General features: G+C 42.2%; 1 long non-coding RNA gene across 2 annotated transcripts in view; it reads left to right on the forward strand.

Moving 5' to 3' along the window:
* LOC108400515 (uncharacterized) overlaps window positions 1-8431 on the forward strand; it is a 37085-nt gene extending 28654 nt beyond the window's left edge. Inside the window, exons 2-5 of one of the 2 annotated variants that reach the window (XR_005056602.2) lie at window positions 1477-1704; window positions 2154-2270; window positions 7313-7458; window positions 7862-8431. This is a non-coding gene — a long non-coding RNA (uncharacterized lncRNA). The remainder of the gene's footprint in view (window positions 1-1476; window positions 1705-2153; window positions 2271-7312; window positions 7459-7861) is intronic. The other variant, XR_001853909.3, reaches the window with a different exon arrangement.
* The last annotated feature ends 8893 nt before the right edge of the window (window positions 8432-17324 follow it).

A 17324-nucleotide genomic window follows, 5' to 3' on the forward strand; every position in this document is an offset into this window, starting at 1 on the left:
ATAGGACAGCCACTTTCTCCTCTGAATCACATCCGCTTTGTCTGTATGGGCAAAGCCCACCATCTTCATTCATTTATCACATCTGGTTTGGGTAGAACTCATTTTCAACTGTGGTGTATAAAATACTCCCTAAATTCCAACTAAATTCATACAAATCCACCAATAGACTATGTATGTAAACAAACACTAACAACTGATATTTGTACAGCACATTCCTGTTTCCTAAGTTCTTGCATATAAACCATCTCACCTGACCATTATGGGAGCTTTCGAAGGCAGGCAGAGGAAGTAATATTGTTCTCATATAATAAATGATGAAACAGAGATGAAGTGATCTACTCAAACTGATGATTAATGTGAGTCTTTGGATTCCAGAGCACAGGCTTTCCTCACTACCTCTCAATATCTGAGTTGGGATGAGGGTGGTGGTGTACGCTAGAAGCTAAGAGGAAAAACTCTCCAATGAAATGACCAATAGCTTGAAAACTGGCTCTGCTGATTGCTAGCTGTGTGACCTTGGGCATATTTCTTGATCACTTAGCCTCAAATTACTCATCTGTATTGTTATAATCATTCCATACCTCAAAGGATTCTTGCGATTAATTGGCATAATGCAGGAACAGCACATAGCAGAGGTTCTGTATATAGCTCCTGCTTTTATGCTGGTTATATGCTGGTTATTACTTTGAAGAGTGTGTCAGAAATGAAGCTCAATGATGGGGAGCAGTGGAGAATGGGCGAAACCACGTCCCTGACAAGTGGAGTTAATGGACGCACACATAAATAATATGCTAGTTATTTTTATAGTTGTTATATGTTTCTAAAAGTAGATTCAACCTGCATTCACAAGAGGAATAAAGAGCTAAATCATCCATCTGGGTTGCTTCTGCCTCTATTAATTGCATCTTTCAGGTATGGGTGAAATGGGAGGGTGCACCCCCTGAATCAGTCCTTTATCTCACTATGCTTGCCTTCTAATTGCTTCATCTATTGTTTCTCCCATTCTGATCACCCATCACAAAGCCAAATATATGCTTATGTACTCAGAAGATTACAAGATTAATTCTGTTTTGCCTATTATAGAAAATAAGTGTGCCCTCTGCAATATGATTGAACAATTAAGTTTAGCCTCATATAAAAATCTGAAACCCCCATTTGAGTCTTTCTTTTTAGACCAAATAAGGCACAAAGAATTTCTCAACATTTTACTTTGTTTCGAAATGTTCCCAGTTCAGACTGCATTATAGATTTTCCCAGTACTGGTGTTACAAGGCATAAACCAATTAGTTCCACACAATTTCTGCGAGTTCCAATACTGGCTCTTCTGTAATACAATGATCAAAACATCCATTCCATTTGAGCAGACGCTCATCAACAGCTGGTTCTGTGCAGTAAAGGCACATGCAAATGGAAAGCACGGTCCTGTGTAGGGCCAGACTTTCCTCCTTGTTTCGGTTGTTTCTTTTATCCATTCAGGTCTTTGAAGAGTGTGTCAGAAATGGAGCTCAGCGGTGGGGATCAGTGGAGAATGAGCGAGACCACTTTCCTGCCAAGTGGGGCTAACTGATGCATACAGAAAGTAAACAGATCATGAAAGATGGCAGTGGAACTTGCGGGGCGGGGAGTAAGTGCCTGATGAGCGTCCAACTCAGATTCGGGGAGTTCTCAGAAGTGATGGCATCTAAGCAGAGGGCTGATGGATGAGTGAGTGAGCCAAGTTGGGGTCTGATGGGCTGGTGGTGGGGGGCACGGGTGGGAGGGCAAGGCCGTTATTCCAGGCTGAGGGACGAGCAGACGCAAGAACTGTGAGGAGGCAGTAAACCTACTGGGTTGTGCAGTGCAGCATTTAAGGAGAAACCCTGTGGGCCTGGGGGCATCCGAAAGGTAGGGGTCAGAATGGGGCGAGAGTGTAACAGTATGAACTCCTCCCACTTCTACCCCTAAATCCATGAAAAGAGGAGATGACCTCCCCTGTCCCTCTTTCTCTCAGGGGAAAGACGATTTCCCTCAAACGCCATGCTTTCCGGGGATTGAAGGAAAATAACGTCTGAGCACGTATTATGTGCCAGGCACAGTTTTGGTTACTTTATATTAATTCACATTTACAACAGTCCTAAGGTGTATTAGTAAATACTGTTCGACCTGTTTTGCAGATGAGGATGTTGAGGCAAGGGGAGTGAAATGATTTGCCCAAGATGACCCAGCTTATGAGAGACAGAGCCAGGGCTGGACCCCACGTGTCTGGCTCCAAGGACTGTGCCCTCCACGAGGTGAGGCCGCAGTGAGGTGAGCTGACCCAGGAATGCCTGGTAAGGCTCCTAACAGTGCATGGCGAACACAGAAAATTCCTCTGACCTTAACATTGAGATATGTGCTCTCGACTTTCTAATTTTTTGATCAGGACAGTGTTTTAGTAGAATGTGCTTATGAAAATAAAGATGTTCTTAAGATCAAATTACAACTGCTATTGTGAATTATGGCAATTTCCCACAGAAGCACTTCCAGACACCTTTTAGGTTTACTTTTGCTTTTCCATTGACAATGGGTAATGGAGCTAGACAGGTCAAAGTCCCCGAAAGTTGGTAACACTTCCTGGTTTGAAGGACGGGACAAGGATGCCTTATCAGCACTGCTACACCTAATTGAAATCCAAATACTAGATTTTATTATTACTTATTCAGGATTTTGTTTTATAATTTTTTAAAGCCAAAACTTCTCGTTTTCATAGATTGTGTGACTTTCTTTTGTCTCCCAATGAAAATCTGAGCTCCGACTGTATCTAAAATGCCTTTTCAGTGTCTCTTTTGAAGCTCACAAATTAGAATGTCAAAGGTGCAATATTGCTTTTGTAGTATCTGTATTGCTTTAGATGTATCTGTAGTAGCATTAAGTGAAGTCCTACAGACTACACGGCATTGTCAAGAAAAATAAGTTAAAGAGGTGGGGTAACTTACAGAAAATAAGATGAATTTAAACTACGATGACTTTGTCCAAGGAATTTGTTATTGACATTTACCATGATAACCTCAAAATTAACATTGCCCTGTAACATTTCCCATGCATTCACAACCCTTCTAACTGGACTCTTCATTGGGCAAAAGACAGTCACGTGTCTTAACTGTTTTTAGGTTTGGCAGATGTACTCCAAGAATGCTTGTCAGGAATCAGATTAAAAACAAAAACATTGTGTAATACGTATCTTACCATAAAAAAGTGCCTCTATGAAAAAATATTTTCGGAACATCTATAATTGGTTCCTGGAATTGATTTTTGCATTGTCGAATTTTTTGTCCCTGTCAAAAAACATTTGTCATATTGGATCAGATCATTTCAGCTTTACACCCTATTTCCACTTTCTTCCTAGGACTTGTGAACATGGGCAAACACTTCTTAATTATCTTGATCAAGTGTGAGGGACATCTTTTTGCTGACCCCACTTGTAATCAACTGTGATCTCCTAGAGGCAGGCAAATTGATTGCTTCTACCCTCCCCAACTAGCCAGAACAGTGGGTCATATATTATCCTGCCCCTTTGAAAAAATCCAACTCAGTGATTGATTTTATGACTGCCTGTGGCAGCAAATTCCTCAGAATGAATTCTACCAGGTGAAGAAGTATTTCCTATAACTTGCCTTAAATTTCCTTAGCATTAACTACTCTGAGTGGCTCTGTCTCTTATGGGACAATGTAATAAGGATCTATCAGTTTTACTGCCCAGTACATATCTTTAATGGCTAAGTAAATCTCTCTTATTTTCCAGCCCAGCCTTAGTAATTCTAACTTTTGAAATCTCTCAGCATGAATGAATCTACACTTGATTTCTTGTCCTGCTCTGGAGCTCTGCTGTCCTGGAACTAAGGTTGACGAAGTGAAAGATAACAATAATGCAGATGAACTTGTATTATTCTCTGTAATACTTTGAAATTATGTTCTCTCTTATTCTGTAATCTTCTTGATTTCTCTACACAAAAAAATGGAAATTTATTGAAAGCAGTGGAAAATTTCTTTGAAAGATTTTCATCTGGTTTATGTGCAGTATAATGCTCCTCTACAGCACTATATAGCTTGGGATTTTTTAATCCTACAGGAAGTGCCCTAAAGGGGCTTAACAGATCTTTGTTCCAATTTCTACATCCCCTGGGGTCAAGCCTTCTTTTTATCAAATAGGACTGACCTCATTTTATGAAATGTTGATACCTCAACATTAGTTATGAATGAAATAAAATTATAAATAAAATGTCTAACTATCCAAGGACCACATTTTCTCTAAATTTTTTGCCCAGATATGCCTCATCTCCACCTGCACACCCAAACAGTAGTGTTTCGAGTGTCCTTCTTTCATTAGTTTTGCAAAGTCACTGTCAAGATGGAATTATTTCATGACTTAAGAAAAATTTTGTAAGATTTTCAAAACTAAAGTGAAAAAAATTGTATTTTAATGAAACGTATTTTGAAATGTGTGTGAGATAGACACGTTCCTTCAAGGTTGTTGAGTAAATTGGCTTTGAAACGTATTTGACGTAACATCTTTCTACATTGATAGATAGTAACCACATTAGAGGGGCTGGAGATTTAATAACATGGGGACTGCTGAACCGCTGTGCTGTACATTTGAAACCAACATAAGATTGTATATCAATAATACTTTAATTTAAAAAAAAGAAATATATTTGAATTGTGGCGACAGGGCCCAGAATGACAAAAAAAAAAATTTTTTTAAAGACAGATAAAATTGGGGTGCACACTGATCCAGGGATGAGTTTAATTTTGTTTTAATTTTGGTGTATCTGTGAAGAGGAGAAGATAGAGGAGAAAGGAAAGAGGGGGGAAGTGGCAAGTTAGGAAGAATGACAAATGAGGAATACCTCTGTGGCGGTAGGTTTTCTTGCCCTTCCTCTGACATTCCTCCCTTCCTCAGTCTCTCCCCTTGTTTCTCTTTCTTTTGCTCTCATTGAAGATGATTACTGAGCACCGGTCATGGGTAATGTGCTAGGTGGTGGGATGACAGAAATGGCCCCTGAAGTCACAGTGCAGGAACCAGGCAATCCAAAAGCAGTTGCACCCGAAGCATTAGGGGTCATCTTTCAGGGAACCAGGGAAACATGGTTGAGGGGGGTCTGTGGAGAGTTCCCGTAGGAAGCCAGGTTAAAACTGATGTGTAAGGGATGGTGGAAGCCGGCCTGGGGAAGAAGGAATTAGAGGAATAAAGAGTCATCCACAAAGCAAGCAAAACTTGTAGCAGAGGAGCTGAAAGGAGTCGGGTAGGGTTGGAGGACAGGGTTCCGTGCTAAGGCCATCAGGGCTTAGACTGGAGCTGGTGCTTTGAAAACAAAACAGATGGCTGTATTTGGAAAGCTACTGGGGGCCAAGAGGCATTCCTTCCCCCAAAATCTAGTAGAGATTGGGTAAAGGTGGAGTCATTTCAGTAAAATCTTTTGAACTAGCTTTAGAACTTCAAAGAAGAGAACATTAGAAATTCAAGAATATACCAAATATCTGCATTCCTGCCTCCCCTGCATATGGGATGGGGGCAGGCCAGAGACACTAGCTGGGTGCAGTGGAGGCCACTCTGTAAACTAGAGGCTCACCCGGTGTGCACAGAGCTCCTCTCCATATTAGGCATACATGTCTTAGAGATACCATAGAAGACACTTTTTGAGGATTTAATACTTTAATAGTAGCTCTTAAAACTTTCCTTGCTCCCTCCCTTCTTTTTTCCTTCCTCCCTTCTTCCCTCCCTCCTTGCATCCTTCCATCAAAGCCATAAAAGTCACAAAAATTAAGCAACTTTCTAGCTTTCCTTCCCAGGGGAAGGGTCATTCTGTAAACAGTGAAAGGACATTCAAGGTCAAGGTTGTGTTCCCCTTGCCCATCTGCCTATTGGTACAGAAAGATAATTGAAAGGCTCTGACTGTACCTGCAGATACAAGCCACAGCCTCCCCCCACACCCATTCATCCATCCATGTCGCCATGACTGACGGATACCAAGGGACATTTAGCCTCAAGAAGGAAAGAAAATTTTCTCAAAAAGTCCTCCTCGGAGCCCATCACAGTCTACCTGAGGGAATCCTGACTCACTAGACAGCAGGAATGCAGTTTGGGTCCATGTCCCCATGTCCATCTTCCAAATAATCCTTAATGAACCAGATCAACTTCACAGTTTGATAGACTGTTTATCTTAATTGACCCCCTGATGCGTGTTTTTTGTTTGACCTAACAAAGGCCATTGGTTTTGAGTCATATCTTAGATATAGATTCTCTTTTGCAATAAGAATACATTCTGAAGCTTGGTTGGGGGAGCTAGTGTAGGCTCCTACACCATTATCTAGTTTCTGACTTAAGCACCCTTTTAAGCCCAGAAAAAAATTAAAGTTGAAGTGGTTATTATGTGCCCAGTATTGAGTAGCCATGACTCAGTCATGTGTACACAGTGGTACACAAATCATTTGGATACAAAGGGGGGCAGTGTACAGTCCCTTGCAGAGCTTAAACCATTTGGAACCATGTTTTTCTTAAGGTATACAGAGGACAAGACTGTTTTGCTTAGATATATTTTAAAGAAGTTTGCAGATAATATTTAAAAAGGATTTTAAACTGAAATTACTTTATTAACATAAAATACACATATACTGTACATGAAAGGAAAAGAGGAGTTGTGACCTCAGCAGTCTAAGCAGGCTTATTGCTAAACCTGAGGAACCCCTCTGTTCTGGACAGCAGAACAAAGAAGGTGTCTCTTACAGGCTAAGCGGTTTTTTATGGCCAGGTTTTTCGGCGCCCTTTTTTGAGGGGAAGGGTCAGGGAAAAGGTGAGCTTGTGGCTTGCTGATGTGTCCTGTGGAGAATGCTTGTAGCCTAGGTGTGATGAAGCCTAGATCTCTCTGAGATGGTGGGTGGGCTTATTCAAAAAGGTGGTATGTCTCTCTGGATTCTATCAGTATATTTTGGGGAAGATCAGAGTCAGGATAATGTATGTGTTAATTCAGATTCAGAGGCCAAACTTCTAATGTGAAGGGCTATCTCCAACTTCACAGGACATCCCCTTACCTGGGCAGCTGTGTTTGTGGAGTTTCCCTGTGCAGGCTAAGGTGCCTGTCAGGCAAGAACAACGTGGTGCTCACCTGTATCCAGGCACACTCCCCAGAACCCCTCACTGTGCCTTCTAAAGAGAAAGTCCTCAAAATACATTTCTTGAACTGAATTAAATGGCTGAGCCTGCACAGCTGGGGCATCTAGGGACGCTGAAATACTAGCCTCCATGTCCATGTCTGAATCCTGGTATTACTAACTCCTTTTCAATTTCCTGTTCCAGACAGAAAAATATCCGTACCTGCGGTAGTCAACTCAAAACATGTGCGATGACAGCAGTGCCTCAATAACGGCTGGACTGCACTCCCTATGCATCAGAGGTGGCACCCAGCACTGTCACATTCTGTGATCCTATGGCAACTGGACGAGGTATGTTATGATTACTATTTCTATTTCACAACCAAGGAAACTGAGGCTTAGAGAAGAACAACTGCTCAGTGTTATTGGAGCTAGTGAGGGCCAGACCCTGAACTCTAGATTCTGGATACTGTGCTATTAATCATTCTCCACTTACCAGACTGGACCTCAGAGGGCAGATGGGTCTAGAAAAGAAGAAGGGATTCTCTGGGGCCCTCGTGCACCCAAAGCAAATTTACAGCGGGAGAGACCTCTCCGGCGACTGCTGCTTTCTTTCCTTCTTTCCTTTCCTCTCCACGCAACTCTTATCAAGCTGGGCCAGGAAATGTGAGGCCTTTGGGTGGGGTGGGAGAGAAAACCAGGAAGACGCTGCTCATTCTGATACTTTACCCTCTTCCTGTTCTCCTTCCTGCAGGACTAATAGGTGCAACAGTCCTAAAATCTGGCTGTACCCATTCCTTTGGAGGACTCCGGCAGACCCACGTGTCCTACGGCTCAACTTTCCACACCTACCCTGTTTGTAATTCCTAAGCAAGATTCTGAGCTCGGCTGTCGTATTTCGGTTTTACAGTTAATTGAAAATATTTTGATCCCAAAGTGCCCTTAGTATCATGTTTTATTAATGCAACTGACTCATATTAATGAGTGCCTGCTTTTGAGTCGAGACCTGAATAAGTTATCCGGTTTCATTGTTTATATCCTTAGTTAAAAAAAAAAATTCCATGCACTCTGACCTCATGACACCTAAACCCTGCCCATTTAGTTAAAACAGGAAAACTAGTTATCTGATACCGTGAAGGCAAATCAGCTGGTAGATGTGCTCACATGTTTCCATTTGCACTAGTTGTGGGCCTGGTGGGGAGCCATAGATTATTCATCAGGAATGCACAGGAGAGAATGTCTTTTTTCCATTTGTTTGTTAATTTCCAAAATAAAACCAATGCAAAGAGCAACAGTTAGAGTGCATTTGTTTTTCATTGTGAGCACCTATCATTAAGTCATCATATAAGAATTGCCCAAAGGAAAAAGAAATTAGCACACAATTGCTTAATGGCCCTCCCATGCCCCCCTCCACCTACCTGTCTGTGGAGTTGTCTGAGAAAGGAAAAACCAGGAGCATTAGTCAGGCCGTCAGGGTGAGGAGGCTTATCACCACCAGCAAGTGGCAGGTTAGTCTGGTGTCTGCTGAGCAGGCTTTGGCAAGCCACCAGAGAGAGGGCATTTCATCACCCAGGACTTACCCCAGAGAATGCTGAGCCAGCAAGACACTAATCGGAACCAGGGGAAGAGTAGAGGAACGGAATTTCTTCCATGGACTTCCATACTTAAGGACATTTTTTTTTCTAGTTTTGGTTGCCTCTTATTTTAGCTGCTGCACGTGTTGCCCCACCAGTTTATATAAGGTATCAAATTTTCTGTCTTTGGCACTTCTGTGTGCATCATTACACAAATTCATCACTAAAGAACACACTGGCTATTTGGAGGAGAAAATGCTGGTTTTTCTAATAAGCTATAAAAATAGTGAGAATGTATTCAGCACTTGCTCAAAACACAATTGGTGTGCTAAGATGTGCGTGGGATCTCTGATAATTCTTAGAATCCTAGTGTCTGGGCCCTATTACCCAGCTTAATGTCAGCTGAGGAAACAGAAGCATGGTAAGGCTAAAGAACCTGTCCGAGGTCACAGAGAGAATAAGTAGCAAAGGTGAGAAGTGAACCCCTACAGCTTGATTAACTTCAGGCTCTTAAGAACAAGCTTGTGTCCCTCCAGATGGTGACAAATCTTGCTTTGGTGTCCACCAGGGGCTGCTGGCAGGGCCTGGGGCTGCAACCTTGCTATGTACCTATTGTGCTAACTAGCATGCACATTAAAGCCACCAGAAACCACGCCGGGTTGAAAGACAGTTTAGCAGTTTCTTTTGAAACTTGCCCGCGTCCGCTTACTGGGCTGATCCTAAGAAATCAACAGGATGTTCTTTGTTCTCCATTCCTGCCACATCAGCAAGTGGGGGAAGGGGCATCAGCCCTCTCCCCACAGAAACTAAACATAGTCTTACCAGATGATCTAGCAATCATGTTCCTTGTTATTTAACCTGGAACAGAAAAACCTGCACGTGAGTGTTTATAGCAACTTTATTCACCATTGGAAAAATTCAAAACCAATCAAGATGCCCTTTGGTAGGTGAATGGATAAACAAGCCATGGTACATCCAGATAATGGAATATTACGCAGCAAAAAAAGGAAACAAATGAGCTCACATTCAAGCCATGAACAGGCATGGAAGAACCTTACATGCATATTATGAAGTGAAAGAACATAGTCTAAAAAGGGCTACCTACTGCATGATTTCAACTATATGACATTCTGGAAAAAGCAAAATTTTGGAGACAATAAAAAGTTGTTGCCAGAGATTTTGTAAGGAGGGGACGATGAAAAGATGGGAATAGGGGCATTTTAGGTCAGTGAAATTATCCATGTGATAATTGAAATAGTGGATATACATCATTATAAATTTTCCAAAATCCACAAAAAATACAATGAGAGGGAACCCTAATCTGCTGTGGACTTTAGCTAATGATGATGTATCAATATTGGCTTATCAATTGTAACTTAGGTTTATAGAAAAATTGAATGGAAAGTTTAAATGTTTCACACTAAAGCAAGATGTCAATAATGGGAGGATAGATGGGAGCTGTATGAATGGCAATATAGAACTATTTATACTTTCTATTCAATTTTTCTATAAACCTAAAATTGCTCCCCCAAAAGTCTATTAATTAAAAAGGGGGCACCAGTGAATTTGGGCAGTAGAGGCCTGGAGATAGGACTGGAGGAAGATTTTCCATCCTTTTCTACCTTTTGCATGTCTCCATTATTACCCAAAACAAATTAAATTTTTTAAAAGCCAGCAAAGGAAAGAATTCTCACCTTTGTGTAGGATCCTGAGGCTCTGTCCTCAAGTTTGACCCCTTTTTAATGGTGGAATATTGGTCTCTTTCATTCTTGATGCAGCAGAAGTACCATGCTCAAGAATGACTCACTTGGTTAGAGAGCGGCCGGGGTATAGTCGAAGGGCATTAGGTTGGGGGCTGCTGTAGGCCTTCGTCCTGCCTACTCTGACTTCCCAGCTTTGCACCCTTGCCTCAGTTCCACAGAGATATGGAGAGCCCACTCTGGTGGCCAGTTTGCATTCTGAGGTTTCAGAGGTGAGACAATGCTTGGGAGAAAGAAGAGAAAAAGTAGGCAAGGGGAAAAAAGAACCAAGAAAGAGAGGAAGGAACAAAGGAAGGAAGGTAGGTAGGAACAGAAAAAGAAGTGAAGGGAGAATATAATTTTGATGAACAATCAGAAGGCTGGTATAACTTCCCAATAAAAGTCTGGTCTTGGCAAGAGTTGCTGGAAAAAGCAAGAAGGGTGCCTTCTGACTTTCTAGCAATGAATGGGGCTGGAATTCACCCTGATCCCCTCTCTACTTCAAGCCTTGGAAGGAGCATTAAACCAAAAAGGGGATTAACTCATGTCTGTCACCAGTTCCTGCATCCTCACCAACAGTCCCGGTAGATGCCATTAATCATATGTTGTGTCCATCTGTGTGCCTGTCATTTGAGATGTTCCCTATGGTCAGAAAAGCAGATGACAAGCAAATTCCAAACACTTGGCTCTGTGGGTCTTCAGTGGTGAATGGGTAGAGAGGTTACTTCTCTTTTAATTCTCACTAAGTCTAATTTCTTCGTACAGAATTAAGTGTTTTTGTTTAGAGGGAATGGAGTGAACCCAATTCCATTTGTCTTTCTTGATGAACTGGAGACATTAGAGGTTTATATATCACCATGCAGTCAATATAGTGGACATATACACACACACACACACACACACACATCAAATCTGATACAATGAAATAAAATCAGCCAGGACGAGCCTTTTATTTGGTTGTTTTACATATAAATGGCTCAAGATTGAAAACTTCCAGGTTTTACCTACTTCCTACCTCCCCATCCTTGCCCAGGGAGATGATACTCATGAACTCTGATATACAAGGGAATCTCTCAAGATATGGAATATCATTTATAACAGGGAATTTTACTCCAATATATGGGTCTCCCCAAAGCCTAGTAAAACTTAATTATTGGTTTAGCGCAAAGTTCCCAGAGAATCAGGACTAATGGCGCCTTCCCAGGAAGGGCAGGTTTTCTGAGAACTGCCCGGAACTTTCTGTAGGTGCTGGAGGTGTCAGGGTTCCTTTGGGTTTTTTAGGGAGAACATTTAAATGGCACTACAATCTGTGTTTAAATGTAAACTCCAGAAAGGTTTGGTCCTATACCATTGTCACTCTGGGGGAATAATATGTTCCCAGCCTAGGGCAAATAACCTTTGAAACCGATATCAGTCGAAGGGAGAAATAAAGTGGGAGAAACTCATTTATTGCTTATAAGCAGTCATCTACTGCTTGCCTGTGTCTCTTGTGACCTGGATGCAAAAGGACCCCCCCCACACACCTCTCCGACCCAGGTATGCCCTTGCTCCCCACTCCACCTTGTGATCATCTATTGCTATGGGGATGGGCTATGTCTCTCCACCCCTTGGAAACACCTATTGATATGGAGATGCACTAAGGCCAGGCGAGAGATTCTGGAAATATTGCAGTTTTACTGAACAGTCAGGAAGTGAACGAGTAACACCATGAAGTTGACAATACATTCCAGCTTTAAATCTCTCTCTCATCTCAAGACTTATCTTTGGATCAGTGAAATACACTACCTGAGTTGTATTTTGTCTGTTTCTTCAGCAGTGGAGGTGGACTTGGGCTGTGCACTCTACCCATTCTTGGGGTTTCTCACACCCACCCAGTGGGATGAATGCATGGGGGATAAGTTATGGTCACGGGACAAAGAAAACTGTGCTTGGCTCTGAGATTTGGCTTCATTCATGCCATCTTCTACCAACTCAACCTCTAGATCTAGATATGAAGAACTAGCAAATGAAACTCTTAAAAAATGAATTTTTCTTTCAAGTGAAAATTTTTCTTATTTATACTCTGAATAAAATAGAACACCACTGCCCATTTAGTGAAGGCTTGCTGGGGTTCAACCACCATGCCAAATGTTTCGCACACTTAATTTTTTAAAAGGTTGTAACCCTACTGGTATTATTATTTCTGCGCCCCAGATGAAGATTCTAACACTTACATCATCATCATTATCATCATCAACAATGGTGCTTTATGCTGACTGAGAGCTAAGTCTTCTCCAGGTACATGGAAAGCATGTTGTTTCATGAATTCTCAAAGAAGTCTGTAAACTAAGAACTATTAATCTCTTCATATTAAAGATGAAGAAACTGAGGCTCAGTGAATTAACTGATGTGTCCCAGGTCATAGAGGGCATCACATAGAGGTGTGAGAACCTCACTCCAAAGCCTTTGACCTTCATTGCTACAGTTTCCGACAATGTAGCAGAGCGAACATGAACTAAAAATTAATGTCAGATTTACACAACTATTTCATTAAGAAGAGAAGAGAAAAATTAGGAGATAAAGGAGAATAATTATAAAATCTTGTGACTGGGACTTAACATTTTAAAATTTGGAGAAAACAAGCATTTTTAACAATGGTGAAAAATGTAATTAGCCAAAATTAAATGAAAATCTCTTCAGCATCAACAACAGTGACTGTTTCAATTTCACAGTGAGAGATGATTTCTTTTCTTTTCTTTCTTTTTTTTAACTTTTTCTAAAACTTAAAACTTCAACACTTGTTAAAGTAGAGGTTAGACGATAAAAGGAGATCAGGTCCTCTGGTTATTATGGCAATTCTGTTTTTCTTAAGAATATGACTCATACATTGCTTTATTATAATACTCAGGAAATAAAAATCATTTGCATGAGTAATAATGTGAGATTGTAAGGATTATGTGTCAAAGTGAAAGGAGAGATAAATACTTTTACAAATCTGATGTTCACCTCTTAGGTGTAATGGGATAAAATATGACATTAACCACTGAGGACAAGAGAGATATTTCCTACTTTGGGCCAGGTATTCCCAGGTGTGATATTTACAGTTACCCCCTTCTTACCTTCAGTATTAAACACATGCAGTTCATTTTTTATAGAGGAGGGGATGAAAATAAGGGCATTTACTTCCAGAAAAGAGAGATGTATGAAAAGAATGCTTATTTCACAAAGTGTAAACAAAACTGTAAGATAAATTTTAGCCGAAATAAGCAGGCAAAGAGAGGCAACAAAGGGCCAGGTAGTTTATGTGAGTGCAACTCCCGGTGATGTTCCGCGGTCTGGGTATTACAGGCCAGGGAAGTCACACCCGGTCAAGGAGGTGGGGGCTTATAAGAGATTAGAAGGGGGAGGAGTGGGCAAGCTATCCTACTGGGCATGGAGAGGTCTGATTGGCTAAAGGTGACATAATAGACAAGTAGAAACTTTTTTTCCTTCCAAGAGGGAGGAGGCTGACATCTGGGTCTTAGCTGGCACATCAGAAGGATGGAATTCAGGAAGAGCTGCCCCTTTTCCATATAAGGCACGGACCTTGGAGTCTGGTCTGTTCTCCTCTTACGGCATCTCTCTGTTCTGTTTGCATGTCCTTGTTTTTCCTTCCTCCAGCCTAACAAAAACCTCTCTTACTTATTTTATTTTATTTGTTGAAACTAATAAGAGCACCCAAGAGAAGACTCGGGCTTTTATTTGTGCACTTACATAAAACACAAGATGAGTTTACAGGAGGGATGTATTTGCATACGGCACCACTCAGAACCAAAGGCTTTGGCTTGTTGAAGTTTTCATGGACCTGTACCCAACTTCCTGCCTCCGGCTTCTCTGTTTCTGCCCCCTCCCACTTGCCAACACTCACATGTGTGCACGGGCATTGCAGGAGGGAAGTTTATTCTCCATAAACAATTCACTCTTTGGCCACTCTTTGAGCGTGCCAGCCAGGTTGCCAATTCTGATGTAGACACCTGTCTATTTGGAACAGGAATGAAAACAGCCACTCATTTCCTAGAAACCATCAAACACCCTGTCAGTGAACAACAGCTCTCTGCTAACTGCAATCTGGGCGAGGCGCAAACGGGTCACACCGATAGCCAATTACCAGTCCTTGGAGCCATTCGGCTTCCTTCAAACTGATGAAACTTTCTGATTCCTTCACTGCAATATAGTTTGAGGAGAGTTCAGCAATTAGGGCTTTAAAACAATGCCAACTAAAATTTGTTAGTAAAAGTCCAAGGTTAATCTGTATTTTAAGGTGTCTTCCTAAATGACATAATCTTGCTATTGGATTCTGGAAAATTTGCATAATTTCAGAGATGCAAGTACATTTTTTCAGTGTGTGTATGTGTGTGTGTGTTGGGTGTGTGTGGGGGGAGTGAGATTCTAGCTTTTTACCTCATTGTTTTTTGTCTTGTAAGACACTGGCCTGGTCTTTCTAAATATCATATCTTCGTGACTTTGGGGTCCAAAACATTTTAGGCTAGTGCTGCCTACAACTTTCAGATGAAATGTCACTACTGAAGTGAATTTTTGAGAAGACTGGGTCCCATGATTAGGAGCTCCTCCCTAGTGGAGGCTGGAGACTAATGTGGGCTTAATGTTGTTATAAGCCAGGCAGCTGAGCAGGATAACAATATGAGTCTGTTGGCCATGTCTTCTGGCTTGTCACGTTCAATTTGCACATGACCTCCTGGCCAAAAAATGGGAAAGAAGTGGTAGAATGTGGGACTGAAAGCTCATATTATTGCTTTGACAGCTTCACTCATCTAGAAGTAATGCAAAATGCAATTTATATTTATACACTCTGACCTCCTGTGCAGAGAAGGAAAGGATGTAATGATGGGCCAAGGTAGTGGAGGAAGAAACAGATCTCAATACAGCTGGAATTTGTCTACATTTTTGCTTTTCAACCATTCCATTACAGTCAAAAGATAAATGAAACACGAACGGGGCACCAGTGAGGTAGTGACACAATTATTTTATAGTGACTGGGTTCTGGCTTTGAGTCTTGGCAAAGGTTTCTCCAACACGCCTTATTTCACAGGAGACAGATAATCTGCCTGCTCCCACTGGACAAAGGCCCTCTGCTTGTAGGTGCATCATTATACCCATCAGAGAGGAAAAAAGACACCAGTGAGTTAGTGACTCTCTGGATCTGCATTTGGGAGTTCTTGAGAGGGACTGACACGTTAATCCTATTAACCAAGATAAATCAAGTCAGGCCTGGTGGTAACTGGGGCATTATTTACTTTTGAGTGGAAATAGGCAGTGGGAAGAAAGCACCATTTTCTTTTGTGCATTAGGAAATTTACTGGCTTTTACATGCCCCCAGATAGCTGCATTTTGAATAGAGCCTATCAGCTAACTGGGGAGAATGGAACTATAATTGTCAGGATACTCAAATATGACCTGAGTATGTCTGAACATGTTTTAAATGAATGCTGTTTCTAGGTTCTACAGCCTCATACTTTCTACAAAAGTAGGCCACACAAGGGAAAAGGATTCTGGCTTTGTCCAGACATTAAAAGGGACAGTAATAATCATCTTCATAAAGGCAGCAGCCCCTGTATGACTGATGATTATCTACATCAAAGGCCATTCTACAGATGACCCACAAATCAACCTTTAGGAGAAAAAACCAGAAAGATAGGTGGGGTGGGTGTTTGCAATAGACAATACAACACAGCATTCCTAAAATGATTACTCAAATTTGAGAGCATTTTTTACTTCCTTGCTATTTTTTTCTTAACTTTTTCCTCTTTGGGGGATAAAAAGCCTCCACTGACTAAGTTTTCCTTGATATATTAAACTCTTCTCACTGTATCTCACCAGTGTCTTCGGTTGCAGAAGACAGAAATGAATTTGCACCTTCTTAACTGAACAGAATGGACTTTGATGTGGAGGAATATCAAATAAACCCTGCTCTCAAATCCAGTCTTTCTACTTTCCCTCTCTTTTCACAGTTTATGACACAAACTCTTCCTCCACCCCTCTCCCCCAAAAAATCACCTGCGGAGTTCAGTTGGGCTATTTCTGTAGGTTTTCCTTTAGGGAATAGATTGTGGTTCAGTTTTGAAAGTATTGTTTTTAAGGTTTGACTAGCTTCCCTAGTGCAGAAAGAAATGGACAGGAGTGTATGACTGGTTAGAGAGGGATGGGCACTGGAAGGCTGGAATTTCAGTCACACAGGCTGGAATCGGTGGGGCCCCTCTTGGGGAAGCCCCTGAGAGGGGAGGTGGCAGGCCTAGGGACAGGGTAAGGGTAGCCTGCTCTGCCTCACAGCTGGCTGAGAATAATCTCATGGCTCCTTCCTCATGTAGGGACCTTGAACAGGAGCTCTGGGGTTGGACCTAGAGCCCCAGAGCTACGGAGGAGAGAGTCCTCATCTCCACAGGGGCTGCCCTCCTCCCTTCTTTAAACAAACTCAAGACAAAATAAGGCAGCAGGAAGGCTACTGCAGGTTGCCTGGTTTGGCCTCTCTTTCCCAGGCACGTGCTCCCTTACCTGCCTTCCTAATCCTTCTCCCAATCCGGGGACATCACAGCCATCGATTCCCCTCTGCCACTAAGTAGAAGACAGATGAAAAATGGGAGAGTCCCTCACCCCCACTGGCGACCTCGGGGTATTCTACGGTGACTTTTCTGGGAGGAGTCAGGGGAGAAGAGATGGGAGCGGGCGTCTTTGTAAACACGTGGTGGTGCCCGCAGAGACCGGTATTCCAGCGAGTCTGGCAAGCGGGGAGAAGCGTTCGCTTTCAGGGGCGCTCAGCCAGGCAGCCCGGACCGGGCTCAGGGCCGGGCGGCCTGCAGGACCCCAACCCAGGCCCTCTCGGGGTCGCTGAATCGGCCCTGGCGCGCCCCCAATTCCTGGTGGGGTTAAA

Source organism: Manis javanica, chromosome 18 (genome assembly GCF_040802235.1).
Source record: "Manis javanica isolate MJ-LG chromosome 18, MJ_LKY, whole genome shotgun sequence".
Lineage (NCBI taxonomy): Eukaryota > Metazoa > Chordata > Mammalia > Pholidota > Manidae > Manis > Manis javanica.